Raw genomic sequence first — 15501 nt, forward strand, 5'->3', positions numbered from 1 at the left:
AAATCGGCATTGTGTCTCTTATATTTATTTCCAATGAAATTTCTGTGTTTCATCGTGAATGGGAAGGTCCAAGGGATATAGTAAACCTGCAGAGGTGCATCGGATAGTAAAACTGATGACACAGGACACGCTCAAAACATAGACAGTAGGAAGACTTAGTCTTCCTGTACTTAAGTCGTCATTGTGTCTCTTATATTTAATTCCGATGCAATTTCTGTGTTTCATCGTCACTGTGAAGGTCCGAGGGATACAGTCAATCTGTAGAGGTGCATCGGAATGTAAAACTGGTGACACAGGAAACGCTCAAATTATAGACAGTAGGAAGACTTAGTCTTCCTGTACTTAAGTCCTTATTGTGTCCCTTATATTTAATTCCGATGCAATTTCTGTGTTTCATCGTCAATGGGAAGGTCTGAGGGATACAGTTAACCTGCAGAGGTACATCGGAATGTAAAACTAGTGACACAGGAAACGCTCAAAACATAGACAGTAGGAAGACTCAGTCTTCCTGTACTTAAGTCGGCATTGTGTCTCTTATATTTATTTCCGATGAAATTTCTGTGTTTCATCGTGAATGGGAAGGTCCAAGGAATATAGTAAACCTGCAGAGGTGCATCGGAAAGTAAAACTGATGGCTAAGGATACGCTCAAAACATAGACAGTAGCAAGATTTAGTCTTCCTGTACTTAAGTCGGCATTGTGTCTCTTATATTAAATTTCGATGCAATTTGTGTGTTTCATCGCCAATGGGAAGGTCCAAGGGATACAGTAAACATGCAGAGGTGCATCGGAATGTAAAACTGGTGACACAGGAAACGCTCCAAACATTGACTGTAAGAAGACTGTTTTCTTGTACTTAAGTCGGCATTGTGTCTCTTATATTTAATTCCGATGCAATTTCTGTGTTTCATCGTCACTGTGAAGGTCCAAGGGATACGGTAAACCTGTAGAGGTGCATCGGAATGTAAAACTGGTGACACAGGAAACGCTCAAATTATAGACAGTAGGAAGACTCAGTCTTCCTGTAATTAAGTCGGCATTGTGTCTCTTATATTTGATTCCGATGCAATTTCTGTGTTTCATCGTCAATGGGAAGGTCCAAGAGATACAGTAAACCTGCAGAGGTGCATCAGAATGTAAAACTGGTGACAGAGGAAACGCTCAAAACATAGATATTAGGAAGACTCAGTCTTCCTGTACTTAAGTCGGCATTGTGTCTCTTATATTTAATTCCGATGCAATTTCTGTGTTTAATCGTCATTGGGGAGGTCCAAGGGATACAGTAAACCTGCAGAGGTGCATCGGAATGTAAAACTGGTGACACAGGAAACGCTCAAAACATTGACTGTAAGAAGACTGTTTTCTTGTAGTTAAGTCGGCATTGTGTCTCTTATATTTAATTCCGATGCAATTTCTGTGTTTCATCGTCACTGTGAAGAACCAAGGGATACAGTAAACCTGTAGAGGTGCATCGGAATGTAAAACTGGTGACACAGGAAACGCTCAAATTATAGACAGTAGGAAGACTCATTCTTCCTGTACTTAAGTCGGCATTGTGTCTCTCATATTTAATTCCGATGCAATTTCTGTGTTTCATCGTCAATGGGAAGGTCCAAGGGATACAGTAAACCTGCAGAAGTGCATCAGAATGTAAAACTGGTGACACAGGAAACGCTCAAAACATAGATAGTAGGAAGACTCAGTCTTCCTGTACTTAAGTCGGCATTGTGTCTCTTATATTTAATTCCGATGCAATTTCTGTGTTTCATCGTCAATGGGAAGGTCCGAGGGATACAGTTAACCTGCAGAGGTACATCGGAATGTAAAACAAGTGACACAGGAAACGCTCAAAACATAGACAGTAGGAAGACTCAGTCTTCCTGTACTTAAGTCGGCATTGTGTGTCTTACATTTAATTCCGATGCAATTTCTGTGTTTCATCGTCAATGGGAAGGTCCAAGGGATACAGTGAACCTGCAGAGGTACATCGGAATGTAAAACTAGTGACACAGGAAACGCTCAAAACATAGACAGTAGGAAGACTCAGTCTTCCTGTACTGAAGTCGGCATTGTGTCTCTCATATTTATTTCCGATGAAATTTCTGTATTTCATCGTGAATGGGAAGGTCCAAGGGATATAGTAAACCTGCAGAGGTGCAACGGAAAGTAAAACTGATGACACAGGAAACGCTCAAAACATAGACAGTAGGAAGACTTAGTCTTCCTGTACTTAAGTCGGCATTGTGTCTCTTATATTTAATTCCGATGCAATTTCTGTGTTTCATCGTCACTGTGAAGGTCAAAGGGATACAGTAAACCTGTAGAGGTGCATCGGAATGTAAAACTGGTGACACAGGAAACGCTCAAATTATAGACAGTAGGAAGACTCAGTCTTCCTGCACTTAAGTCGGCATTGTGTCTCTTATATTTAATTCCGATGCAATTTCTGTGTTTCATCGTCAATGGGAAGGTCCAAGGGATACAGTAAACCTGCAGATGTCCATCGGAATGTAAAACTGGTGACACAGGAAACGCTCAAAACATAGATAGTAGGAAGACTCAGTCTTCCTGTACTTAAGTCGGCATAGTGCTCTTATATTTAATTCCGATGCAATTTCTGTGTTTCATCGTCAATGGGAAGGTCCGAGGGATACAGTTAACCTGCAGAGGTACATCGGAATGTAAAACTAGTGACACAGGAAACGCTCAAAACATAGACAGTAGGAAGACTCAGTCTTCCTGTACTTAAGTCGGCATTGTGTCTCTTACATTTAATTCCGATGCAATTTCTGTGTTTCATCGTCAATGGGAAAGTCCAAGGGATACGTTAAACCTGCAGAGGTGCATCGGAAAGTAAAACTGATGACACAGGACACGCTCATAACATAGACAGTAGGAAGACTTAGTCTTCCTGTACTTAAGTCGGCATTGTGTCTCTTATATTCAATTCCGATGCAATTTCTGTTTTTCATCGTCACTGTGAAGGTCCAAGGGATGCAGTAAACCTGCTGAGGTGCATCGGAATGTAAAACTAGTGACACAGGAAACGCTCAAAACATAGACAGAAGGAAGACTCAGTCTTCCTGTACTTAGGTCGGCATTGTGTCTTTTATTTTTAATTCCGATGCAATTTCTGTGTTTCATCGTCAATGGGAAGGTCCAAGGGATACAGTGAACCTGCAGAGGTGCATCGGAATGTAAAACTAGTGACACAGGAAACGCTCAAAACATAGACAGTAGGAAGACTCAGTCTTCCTGTACTGAAGTCGGCATTGTGTCTCTCATATTTATTTCCGATGAAATTTCTGTATTTCATCGTGAATGGGAAGGTCCAAGGGATATAGTAAACCTGCAGAGGTGCAACGGAAAGTAAAACTGATGACACAGGAAACGCTAAAAACATAGACAGTAGGAAGACTTAGTCTTCCTGTACTTAAGTCGGCATTGTGTCTCTTATATTTAATTCCGATGCAATTTCTGTGTTTCATCGTCACTCTGAAGGTCCAAGGGATACAGTAAACTTGTAGAGGTGCATCGGAATGTAAAACTGGTGACACAGGAAACGCTCAAATTATAGACAGTAGGAAGACTCAGTCTTCCTGTACTTAAGTCGGCATGGTGTCTCTTATATTTAATTCCGATGCAATTTCTGTGTTTCATCGTCAATGGGAAGGTCCAAGGGATACAGTAAACCTGCAGAGGTCCATCGGAATGTAAAACTGGTGACACAGGAAACGCTCAAAACATAGACAGTAGGAAGACTCAGTCTTCCTGTACTTAAGTCCTTATTGTGTCCCTTATATTTAATTCCGATGCAATTTCTGTGTTTCATCGTCAATGGGAAGGTCTGAGGGATACAGTTAACCTGCAGAGGTACATCGGAATGTAAAACTAGTGACACAGGAAACGCTCAAAACATAGACAGTAGGAAGACTCAGTCTTCCTGTACTTAAGTCGGCATTGTGTCTCTTATATTTATTTCCGATGAAATTTCTGTGTTTCATCGTGAATGGGAAGGTCCAAGGAATATAGTAAACCTGCAGAGGTGCATCGGAAAGTAAAACTGATGGCTAAGGATACGCTCAAAACATAGACAGTAGCAAGATTTAGTCTTCCTGTACTTAAGTCGGCATTGTGTCTCTTATATTTAATTTCGATGCAATTTGTGTGTTTCATCGCCAATGGGAAGGTCCAAGGGATACAGTAAACATGCAGAGGTGCATCGGAATGTAAAACTGGTGACACAGGAAACGCTCCAAACATTGACTGTAAGAAGACTGTTTTCTTGTACTTAAGTCGGCATTGTGTCTCTTATATTTAATTCCGATGCAATTTCTGTGTTTCATCGTCACTGTGAAGGTCCAAGGGATACGGTAAACCTGTAGAGGTGCATCGGAATGTAAAACTGGTGACACAGGAAACGCTCAAATTATAGACAGTAGGAAGACTCAGTCTTCCTGTAATTAAGTCGGCATTGTGTCTCTTATATTTGATTCCGATGCAATTTCTGTGTTTCATCGTCAATGGGAAGGTCCAAGAGATACAGTAAACCTGCAGAGGTGCATCAGAATGTAAAACTGGTGACAGAGGAAACGCTCAAAACATAGATATTAGGAAGACTCAGTCTTCCTGTACTTAAGTCGGCATTGTGTCTCTTATATTTAATTCCGATGCAATTTCTGTGTTTAATCGTCATTGGGGAGGTCCAAGGGATACAGTAAACCTGCAGAGGTGCATCGGAATGTAAAACTGGTGACACAGGAAACGCTCAAAACATTGACTGTAAGAAGACTGTTTTCTTGTAGTTAAGTCGGCATTGTGTCTCTTATATTTAATTCCGATGCAATTTCTGTGTTTCATCGTCACTGTGAAGGACCAAGGGATACAGTAAACCTGTAGAGGTGCATCGGAATGTAAAACTGGTGACACAGGAAACGCTCAAATTATAGACAGTAGGAAGACTCATTCTTCCTGTACTTAAGTCGGCATTGTGTCTCTCATATTTAATTCCGATGCAATTTCTGTGTTTCATCGTCAATGGGAAGGTCCAAGGGATACAGTAAACCTGCAGAAGTGCATCAGAATGTAAAACTGGTGACACAGGAAACGCTCAAAACATAGATAGTAGGAAGACTCAGTCTTCCTGTACTTAAGTCGGCATTGTGTCTCTTATATTTAATTCCGATGCAATTTCTGTGTTTCATCGTCAATGGGAAGGTCCGAGGGATACAGTTAACCTGCAGAGGTACATCGGAATGTAAAACAAGTGACACAGGAAACGCTCAAAACATAGACAGTAGGAAGACTCAGTCTTCCTGTACTTAAGTCGGCATTGTGTGTCTTACATTTAATTCCGATGCAATTTCTGTGTTTCATCGTCAATGGGAAGGTCCAAGGGATACAGTGAACCTGCAGAGGTACATCGGAATGTAAAACTAGTGACACAGGAAACGCTCAAAACATAGACAGTAGGAAGACTCAGTCTTCCTGTACTGAAGTCGGCATTGTGTCTCTCATATTTATTTCCGATGAAATTTCTGTATTTCATCGTGAATGGGAAGGTCCAAGGGATATAGTAAACCTGCAGAGGTGCAACGGAAAGTAAAACTGATGACACAGGAAACGCTCAAAACATAGACAGTAGGAAGACTTAGTCTTCCTGTACTTAAGTCGGCATTGTGTCTCTTATATTTAATTCCGATGCAATTTCTGTGTTTCATCGTCACTGTGAAGGTCAAAGGGATACAGTAAACCTGTAGAGGTGCATCGGAATGTAAAACTGGTGACACAGGAAACGCTCAAATTATAGACAGTAGGAAGACTCAGTCTTCCTGCACTTAAGTCGGCATTGTGTCTCTTATATTTAATTCCGATGCAATTTCTGTGTTTCATCGTCAATGGGAAGGTCCAAGGGATACAGTAAACCTGCAGATGTCCATCGGAATGTAAAACTGGTGACACAGGAAACGCTCAAAACATAGATAGTAGGAAGACTCAGTCTTCCTGTACTTAAGTCGGCATAGTGCTCTTATATTTAATTCCGATGCAATTTCTGTGTTTCATCGTCAATGGGAAGGTCCGAGGGATACAGTTAACCTGCAGAGGTACATCGGAATGTAAAACTAGTGACACAGGAAACGCTCAAAACATAGACAGTAGGAAGACTCAGTCTTCCTGTACTTAAGTCGGCATTGTGTCTCTTACATTTAATTCCGATGCAATTTCTGTGTTTCATCGTCAATGGGAAAGTCCAAGGGATACGTTAAACCTGCAGAGGTGCATCGGAAAGTAAAACTGATGACACAGGACACGCTCATAACATAGACAGTAGGAAGACTTAGTCTTCCTGTACTTAAGTCGGCATTGTGTCTCTTATATTCAATTCCGATGCAATTTCTGTTTTTCATCGTCACTGTGAAGGTCCAAGGGATGCAGTAAACCTGCTGAGGTGCATCGGAATGTAAAACTAGTGACACAGGAAACGCTCAAAACATAGACAGAAGGAAGACTCAGTCTTCCTGTACTTAGGTCGGCATTGTGTCTTTTATTTTTAATTCCGATGCAATTTCTGTGTTTCATCGTCAATGGGAAGGTCCAAGGGATACAGTGAACCTGCAGAGGTGCATCGGAATGTAAAACTAGTGACACAGGAAACGCTCAAAACATAGACAGTAGGAAGACTCAGTCTTCCTGTACTGAAGTCGGCATTGTGTCTCTCATATTTATTTCCGATGAAATTTCTGTATTTCATCGTGAATGGGAAGGTCCAAGGGATATAGTAAACCTGCAGAGGTGCAACGGAAAGTAAAACTGATGACACAGGAAACGCTAAAAACATAGACAGTAGGAAGACTTAGTCTTCCTGTACTTAAGTCGGCATTGTGTCTCTTATATTTAATTCCGATGCAATTTCTGTGTTTCATCGTCACTCTGAAGGTCCAAGGGATACAGTAAACTTGTAGAGGTGCATCGGAATGTAAAACTGGTGACACAGGAAACGCTCAAATTATAGACAGTAGGAAGACTCAGTCTTCCTGTACTTAAGTCGGCATGGTGTCTCTTATATTTAATTCCGATGCAATTTCTGTATTTCATCGTCAATGGGAAGGTCCAAGGGATACAGTAAACCTGCAGAGGTCCATCGGAATGTAAAACTGGTGACACAGGAAACGCTCAAAACATAGACAGTAGGAAGACTCAGTCTTCTTGTACTTAAGTCGGCATTGTGTCTCTTATATTTAATTCCGATGCAATTTCTGTGTTTCATCATCAATGGGAAAGTCCAAGGGATACAGTAAACCTGCAGAGGAGCATCGGAATGTAAAACTGGTGACACAGGAAGCGCTCAAATTATAGACAGTAGGAAGACTCAGTCTTCCTATACTTAAATCGGCATTGTGTCTGTTATATTTATTTCCGATGAAATTTCTGTGTTTCATCGTGAATGGGAAGGTCCAAGGGATATAGTAACCCTGCAGAGGTGAATCGGAAAGTAAAACTGATGACACAGGACACGCTCAAAACATAGACATTAGGAAGACTCAGTCTTCCTGTACTTAAGTGGGCATTGTGTCTCTTATATTTAGTTCCGATGCAATTTCTGTGTTTCATCGTCACTGTGAAGGTCCGAGGGATACAGTCAACCTGTAGAGGTGCATCGGAATGTAAAACTGGTGACACAGGAAACGCTCAAATTATAGACAGTAGGAAGACTCAGTCTTCCTGTACTTAAGTCCTCATTGTGTCTCTTATATTTAATTCCGATGCAATTTCTGTGTTTCATCGTCAATGGGAAGGTCCAAAAGATACAGTAAACCTGCAGAGGTGCATCAGAATGTAAAACTGGTGACAGAGGAAACGCTCAAAACATAGATATTAGGAAGACTCAGTCTTCCTGTACTTAAGTCGGCATTGTGTCTCTTATATTTAATTCCGATGCAATTTCTGTGTTTAATCGTCATTGGGGAGGTCCAAGGGATACAGTAAACCTGCAGAGGTGCATCGGAATGTAAAACTGGTGACACAGGAAACGCTCAAAACATAGATAGTAGGAAGACTCAGTCTTCCTGACTTAAGTCGGCATTGTATCTCTTATATTTAATTCCGATGCAATTTCTGTGTTTCATCGTCAATGGGAAGGTCCGAGGGATACAGTTAACCTGCAGAGGTACATCGGAATGTAAAACTAGTGACACAGGAAACGCTCAAAACATAGATAGTAGGAAGACTCAGTCTTCCTGTACTTAAGTCGGCATAGTGCTCTTATATTTAATTCCGATGCAATTTCTGTGTTTCATCGTCAATGGGAAGGTCCGAGGGATACAGTTAACCTGCAGAGGTACATCGGAATGTAAAACTAGTGACACAGGAAACGCTCAAAACATAGACAGTAGGAAGACTCAGTCTTCCTGTACTTAAGTCGGCATTGTGTGTCTTACATTTAATTCCGATGCAATTTCTGTGTTTCATCGTCAATGGGAAAGTCCAAGGGATACGTTAAACCTGCAGAGGTGCATCGGAAAGTAAAACTGATGACACAGGACACGCTCATAACTTAGACAGTAGGAAGACTTAGTCTTCCTGTACTTAAGTCGGCATTGTGTCTCTTATATTCAATTCCGATGCAATTTCTGTTTTTCATCGTCACTGTGAAGGTCCAAGGGATGCAGTAAACCTGCTGAGGTGCATCGGAATGTAAAACTAGTGACACAGGAAACGCTCAAAACATAGACAGAAGGAAGACTCAGTCTTCCTGTACTTAGGTCGGCATTGTGTCTTTTATTTTTAATTCCGATGCAATTTCTGTGTTTCATCGTCAATGGGAAGGTCCAAGGGATACAGTGAACCTGCAGAGGTGCATCGGAATGTAAAACTAGTGACACAGGAAACGCTCAAAACATAGACAGTAGGAAGACTCAGTCTTCCTGTACTGAAGTCGGCATTGTGTCTCTCATATTTATTTCCGATGAAATTTCTGTATTTCATCGTGAATGGGAAGGTCCAAGGGATATAGTAAACCTGCAGAGGTGCAACGGAAAGTAAAACTGATGACACAGGAAACGCTAAAAACATAGACAGTAGGAAGACTTAGTCTTCCTGTACTTAAGTCGGCATTGTGTCTCTTATATTTAATTCCGATGCAATTTCTGTGTTTCATCGTCACTCTGAAGGTCCAAGGGATACAGTAAACTTGTAGAGGTGCATCGGAATGTAAAACTGGTGACACAGGAAACGCTCAAATTATAGACAGTAGGAAGACTCAGTCTTCCTGTACTTAAGTCGGCATGGTGTCTCTTATATTTAATTCCGATGCAATTTCTGTGTTTCATCGTCAATGGGAAGGTCCAAGGGATACAGTAAACCTGCAGAGGTCCATCGGAATGTAAAACTGGTGACACAGGAAACGCTCAAAACATAGACAGTAGGAAGACTCAGTCTTCCTGTACTTAAGTCGGCATTGTGTCTCTTATATTTAATTCCGATGCAATTTCTGTGTTTCATCATCAATGGGAAAGTCCAAGGGATACAGTAAACCTGCAGAGGAGCATCGGAATGTAAAACTGGTGACACAGGAAGCGCTCAAATTATAGACAGTAGGAAGAGTCAGTCTTCCTATACTTAAATCGGCATTGTGTCTGTTATATTTATTTCCGATGAAATTTCTGTGTTTCATCGTGAATGGGAAGGTCCAAGGGATATAGTAACCCTGCAGAGGTGAATCGGAAAGTAAAACTGATGACACAGGACACGCTCAAAACATAGACATTAGGAAGACTCAGTCTTCCTGTACTTAAGTGGGCATTGTGTCTCTTATATTTAATTCCGATGCAATTTCTGTGTTTCATCGTCACTGTGAAGGTCCGAGGGATACAGTCAACCTGTAGAGGTGCATCGGAATGTAAAACTGGTGACACAGGAAACGCTCAAATTATAGACAGTAGGAAGACTCAGTCTTCCTGTACTTAAGTCCTCATTGTGTCTCTTATATTTAATTCCGATGCAATTTCTGTGTTTCATCGTCAATGGGAAGGTCCAAAAGATACAGTAAACCTGCAGAGGTGCATCAGAATGTAAAACTGGTGACAGAGGAAACGCTCAAAACATAGATATTAGGAAGACTCAGTCTTCCTGTACTTAAGTCGGCATTGTGTCTCTTATATTTAATTCCGATGCAATTTCTGTGTTTAATCGTCATTGGGGAGGTCCAAGGGATACAGTAAACCTGCAGAGGTGCATCGGAATGTAAAACTGGTGACACAGGAAACGCTCAAAACATAGATAGTAGGAAGACTCAGTCTTCCTGACTTAAGTCGGCATTGTATCTCTTATATTTAATTCCGATGCAATTTCTGTGTTTCATCGTCAATGGGAAGGTCCGAGGGATACAGTTAACCTGCAGAGGTACATCGGAATGTAAAACTAGTGACACAGGAAACGCTCAAAACATAGACAGTAGGAAGACTCAGTCTTCCTGTACTTAAGTCGGCATTGTGTCTCTTATATTTATTTCCGATGAAATTTCTGTGTTTCATCGTGAATGGGAAGGTCCAAGGAATATAGTAAACCTGCAGAGGTGCATCGGAAAGTAAAACTGATGGCTCAGGATACGCTCAAAACATAGACAGTAGCAAGATTTAGTCTTCCTGTACTTAAGTCGGCATTGTGTCTCTTATATTTGATTCCGATGCAATTTCTGTGTTTCATCGTCAATGGGAAGGTCCAAGGGATACAGTAAACCTGCAGAGGTGCATCAGAATGTAAAATTGGTGACACAGGAAACGCTCAAATCATAGACAGTAGGAAGACTCAGTCTTCCTGTACTTAAGTCGGCATTGTGTCTCTTATATTTAATTCCGATGCAATTTCTGTGTTTCATCGTCAATGGGAAGGTCCAAGGGATACAGTAAACCTGCAGAGGTGCATCGAAATGTAAAACTAGTGACACAGGAAACGCTCAAAACATAGACAGTAGGAAGACTCAGTCTTCCTGTACTTAAGTCGGCATTGTGTCTTTTATTTTTAATTCCGATGCAAATTGTGTGTTTCATCGTCAATGGGAAAGTCCAAGGGATACAGTAAACCTGCAGAGGTGCATCGGAATGTAAAACTGGTGACACAGGAAACGCTCCAAACATTGACTGTAAGAAGACTGTTTTCTTGTACTTAAGTCGGCATTGTGTCTCTTATATTTAATTCCGATGCAATTTCTGTGTTTCATCGTCACTGTGAAGGTCCAAGGGATACGGTAAACCTGTAGAGGTGCATCGGAATGTAAAACTGGTGACACAGGAAACGCTCAAATTATAGACAGTAGGAAGACTCAGTCTTCCTGTACTTAAGTCGGCATTGTGTCTCTTATATTTAATTCCGATGCAATTTCTGTGTTTAATCGTCACTGTGAAGGACCAAGGGATACAGTAAACCTGTAGAGGTGCATCGGAATGTAAAACTGGTGACACAGGAAACGCTCAAATTATAGACAGTAGGAAGACTCATTCTTCCTGTACTTAAGTCGGCATTGTGTCTCTCATATTTAATTCCGATGCAATTTCTGTGTTTCATCGTCAATGGGAAGGTCCAAGGGATACAGTAAACCTGCAGAAGTGCATCAGAATGTAAAACTGGTGACACAGGAAACGCTCAAAACATAGATAGTAGGAAGACTCAGTCTTCCTGTACTTACGTCGGCATTGTGTCTCTTATATTTAATTCCGATGCAATTTCTGTGTTTCATCGTCAATGGGAAGGTCCGAGGGATACAGTTAACCTGCAGAGGTACATCGGAATGTAAAACAAGTGACACAGGAAACGCTCAAAACATAGACAGTAGGAAGACTCAGTCTTCCTGTACTTAAGTCGGCATTGTGTGTCTTACATTTAATTCCGATGCAATTTCTGTGTTTCATCGTCAATGGGAAGGTCCAAGGGATACAGTGAACCTGCAGAGGTACATCGGAATGTAAAACTAGTGACACAGGAAACGCTCAAAACATAGACAGTAGGAAGACTCAGTCTTCCTGTACTGAAGTCGGCATTGTGTCTCTCATATTTATTTCCGATGAAATTTCTGTATTTCATCGTGAATGGGAAGGTCCAAGGGATATAGTAAACCTGCAGAGGTGCAACGGAAAGTAAAACTGATGACACAGGAAACGCTCAAAACATAGACAGTAGGAAGACTTAGTCTTCCTGTACTTAAGTCGGCATTGTGTCTCTTATATTTAATTCCGATGCAATTTCTGTGTTTCATCGTCACTGTGAAGGTCAAAGGGATACAGTAAACCTGTAGAGGTGCATCGGAATGTAAAACTGGTGACAAAGGAAACGCTCAAATTATAGACAGTAGGAAGACTCAGTCTTCCTGCACTTAAGTCGGCATTGTGTCTCTTATATTTAATTCCGATGCAATTTCTGTGTTACATCGTCAATGGGAAGGTCCAAGGGATACAGTAAACCTGCAGAGGTCAATCGGAATGTAAAACTGGTGACACAGGAAACGCTCAAAACATAGATAGTAGGAAGACTCAGTCTTCCTGTACTTAAGTCGGCATTGTGCTCTTATATTTAATTCCGATGCAATTTCTGTGTTTCATCGTCAATGGGAAGGTCCGAGGGATACAGTTAACCTGCAGAGGTACATCGGAATGTAAAACTAGTGACACAGGAAACGCTCAAAACATAGACAGTAGGAAGACTCAGTCTTCCTGTACTTAAGTCGGCATTGTGTGTCTTACATTTAATTCCGATGCAATTTCTGTGTTTCATCGTCAATGGGAAAGTCCAAGGGATACGTTAAACCTGCAGAGGTGCATCGGAAAGTAAAACTGATGACACAGGACACGCTCATAACATAGACAGTAGGAAGACTTAGTCTTCCTGTACTTAAGTCGGCATTGTGTCTCTTATATTCAATTCCGATGCAATTTCTGTTTTTCATCGTCACTGTGAAGGTCCAAGGGATGCAGTAAACCTGCTGAGGTGCATCGGAATGTAAAACTAGTGACACAGGAAACGCTCAAAACATAGACAGTAGGAAGACTCAGTCTTCCTGTACTTAAGTCGGCATTGTGTCTCTTATATTTATTTCCGATGAAATTTCTGTGTTTCATCGTGAATGGGAAGGTCCAAGGAATATAGTAAACCTGCAGAGGTGCATCGGAAAGTAAAACTGATGGCTAAGGATACGCCCAAAACATAGACAGTAGCTAGATTTAGTCTTCCTGTACTTAAGTCGGCATTGTGTCTCTTATATTTAATTTCGATGCAATTTGTGTGTTTCATCGCCAATGGGAAGGTCCAAGGGATACAGTAAACATGCAGAGGTGCATCGGAATGTAAAACTGGTGACACAGGAAACGCTCCAAACATTGACTGTAAGAAGACTGTTTTCTTGTACTTAAGTCGGCATTGTGTCTCTTATATTTAATTCCGATGCAATTTCTGTGTTTCATCGTCACTGTGAAGGTCCAAGGGATACGGTAAACCTGTAGAGGTGCATCGGAATGTAAAACTGGTGACACAGGAAACCCTCAAATTATAGACAGTAGGAAGACTCAGTCTTCCTGTAATTAAGTCGGCATTGTGTCTCTTATATTTGATTCCGATGCAATTTCTGTGTTTCATCGTCAATGGGAAGGTCCAAGAGATACAGTAAACCTGCAGAGGTGCATCAGAATGTAAAACTGGTGACAGAGGAAACGCTCAAAACATAGATATTAGGAAGACTCAGTCTTCCTGTACTTAAGTCGGCATTGTGTCTCTTATATTTAATTCCGATGCAATTTCTGTGTTTAATCGTCATTGGGGAGGTCCAAGGGATACAGTAAACCTGCAGAGGTGCATCGGAATGTAAAACTGGTGACACAGGAAACGCTCAAAACATTGACTGTAAGAAGACTGTTTTCTTGTAGTTAAGTCGGTATTGTGTCTCTTATATTTAATTCCGATGCAATTTCTGTGTTTCATCGTCACTGTGAAGGACCAAGGGATACAGTAAACCTGTAGAGGTGCATCGGAATGTAAAACTGGTGACACAGGAAACGCTCAAATTATAGACAGTAGGAAGACTCATTCTTCCTGTACTTAAGTCGGCATTGTGTGTCTTACATTTAATTCCGATGCAATTTCTGTGTTTCATCGTCAATGGGAAGGTCCGAGGGATACAGTTAACCTGCAGAGGTACATCGGAATGTAAAACAAGTGACACAGGAAACGCTCAAAACATAGACAGTAGGAAGACTCAGTCTTCCTGTACTTAAGTCGGCATTGTGTGTCTTACATTTAATTCCGATGCAATTTCTGTGTTTCATCGTCAATGGGAAGGTCCAATGGATACAGTGAACCTGCAGAGGTACATCGGAATGTAAAACTAGTGACACAGGAAACGCTCAAATCATAGACAGTAGGAAGACTCAGTCTTCCTGTACTGAAGTCGGCATTGTGTCTCTCATATTTATTTCCGATGAAATTTCTGTATTTCATCGTGAATGGGAAGGTCCAAGGGATATAGTAAACCTGCAGAGGTGCAACGGAAAGTAAAACTGATGACACAGGAAACGCTCAAAACATAGACAGTAGGAAGACTTAGTCTTCCTGTACTTAAGTCGGCATTGTGTCTCTTATATTTAATTCCGATGCAATTTCTGTGTTTCATCGTCACTGTGAAGGTCAAAGGGATACAGTAAACCTGTAGAGGTGCATCGGAATGTAAAACTGGTGACACAGGAAACGCTCAAATTATAGACAGTAGGAAGACTCAGTCTTCCTGCACTTAAGTCGGCATTGTGTCTCTTATATTTAATTCCGATGCAATTTCTGTGTTTCATCGTCAATGGGAAGGTCCAAGGGATACAGTAAACCTGCAGAGGTCCATCGGAATGTAAAACTGGTGACACAGGAAACGCTCAAAACATAGATAGTAGGAAGACTCAGTCTTCCTGAACTTAAGTCGGCATAGTGCTCTTATATTTAATTCCGATGCAATTTCTGTGTTTCATCGTCAATGGGAAGGTCCGAGGGATACAGTTAACCTGCAGAGGTACATCGGAATGTAAAACTAGTGACACAGGAAACGCTCAAAACATAGACAGTAGGAAGACTCAGTCTTCCTGTACATAAGTCGGCATTGTGTGTCTTACATTTAATTCCGATGCAATTTCTGTGTTTCATCGTCAATGGGAAAGTTCAAGGGATACGTTAAACCTGCAGAGGTGCATCGGAAAGTAAAACTGATGACACAGGACACGCTCATAACATAGACAGTAGGAAGACTTAGTCTTCCTGTACTTAAGTCGGCATTGTGTCTCTTATATTCAATTCCGATGCAATTTCTGTTTTTCATCGTCACTGTGAAGGTCCAAGGGATGCAGTAAACCTGCTGAGGTGCATCGGAATGTAAAACTAGTGACACAGGAAACGCTCAAAACATAGACAGAAGGAAGACTCAGTCTTCCTGTACTTAGGTCGGCATTGTGTCTTTTATTTTTAATTCCGATGCAATTT

This window comes from Schistocerca nitens, chromosome 4 (assembly GCF_023898315.1).
Source record: "Schistocerca nitens isolate TAMUIC-IGC-003100 chromosome 4, iqSchNite1.1, whole genome shotgun sequence".
NCBI lineage: Eukaryota > Metazoa > Arthropoda > Insecta > Orthoptera > Acrididae > Schistocerca > Schistocerca nitens.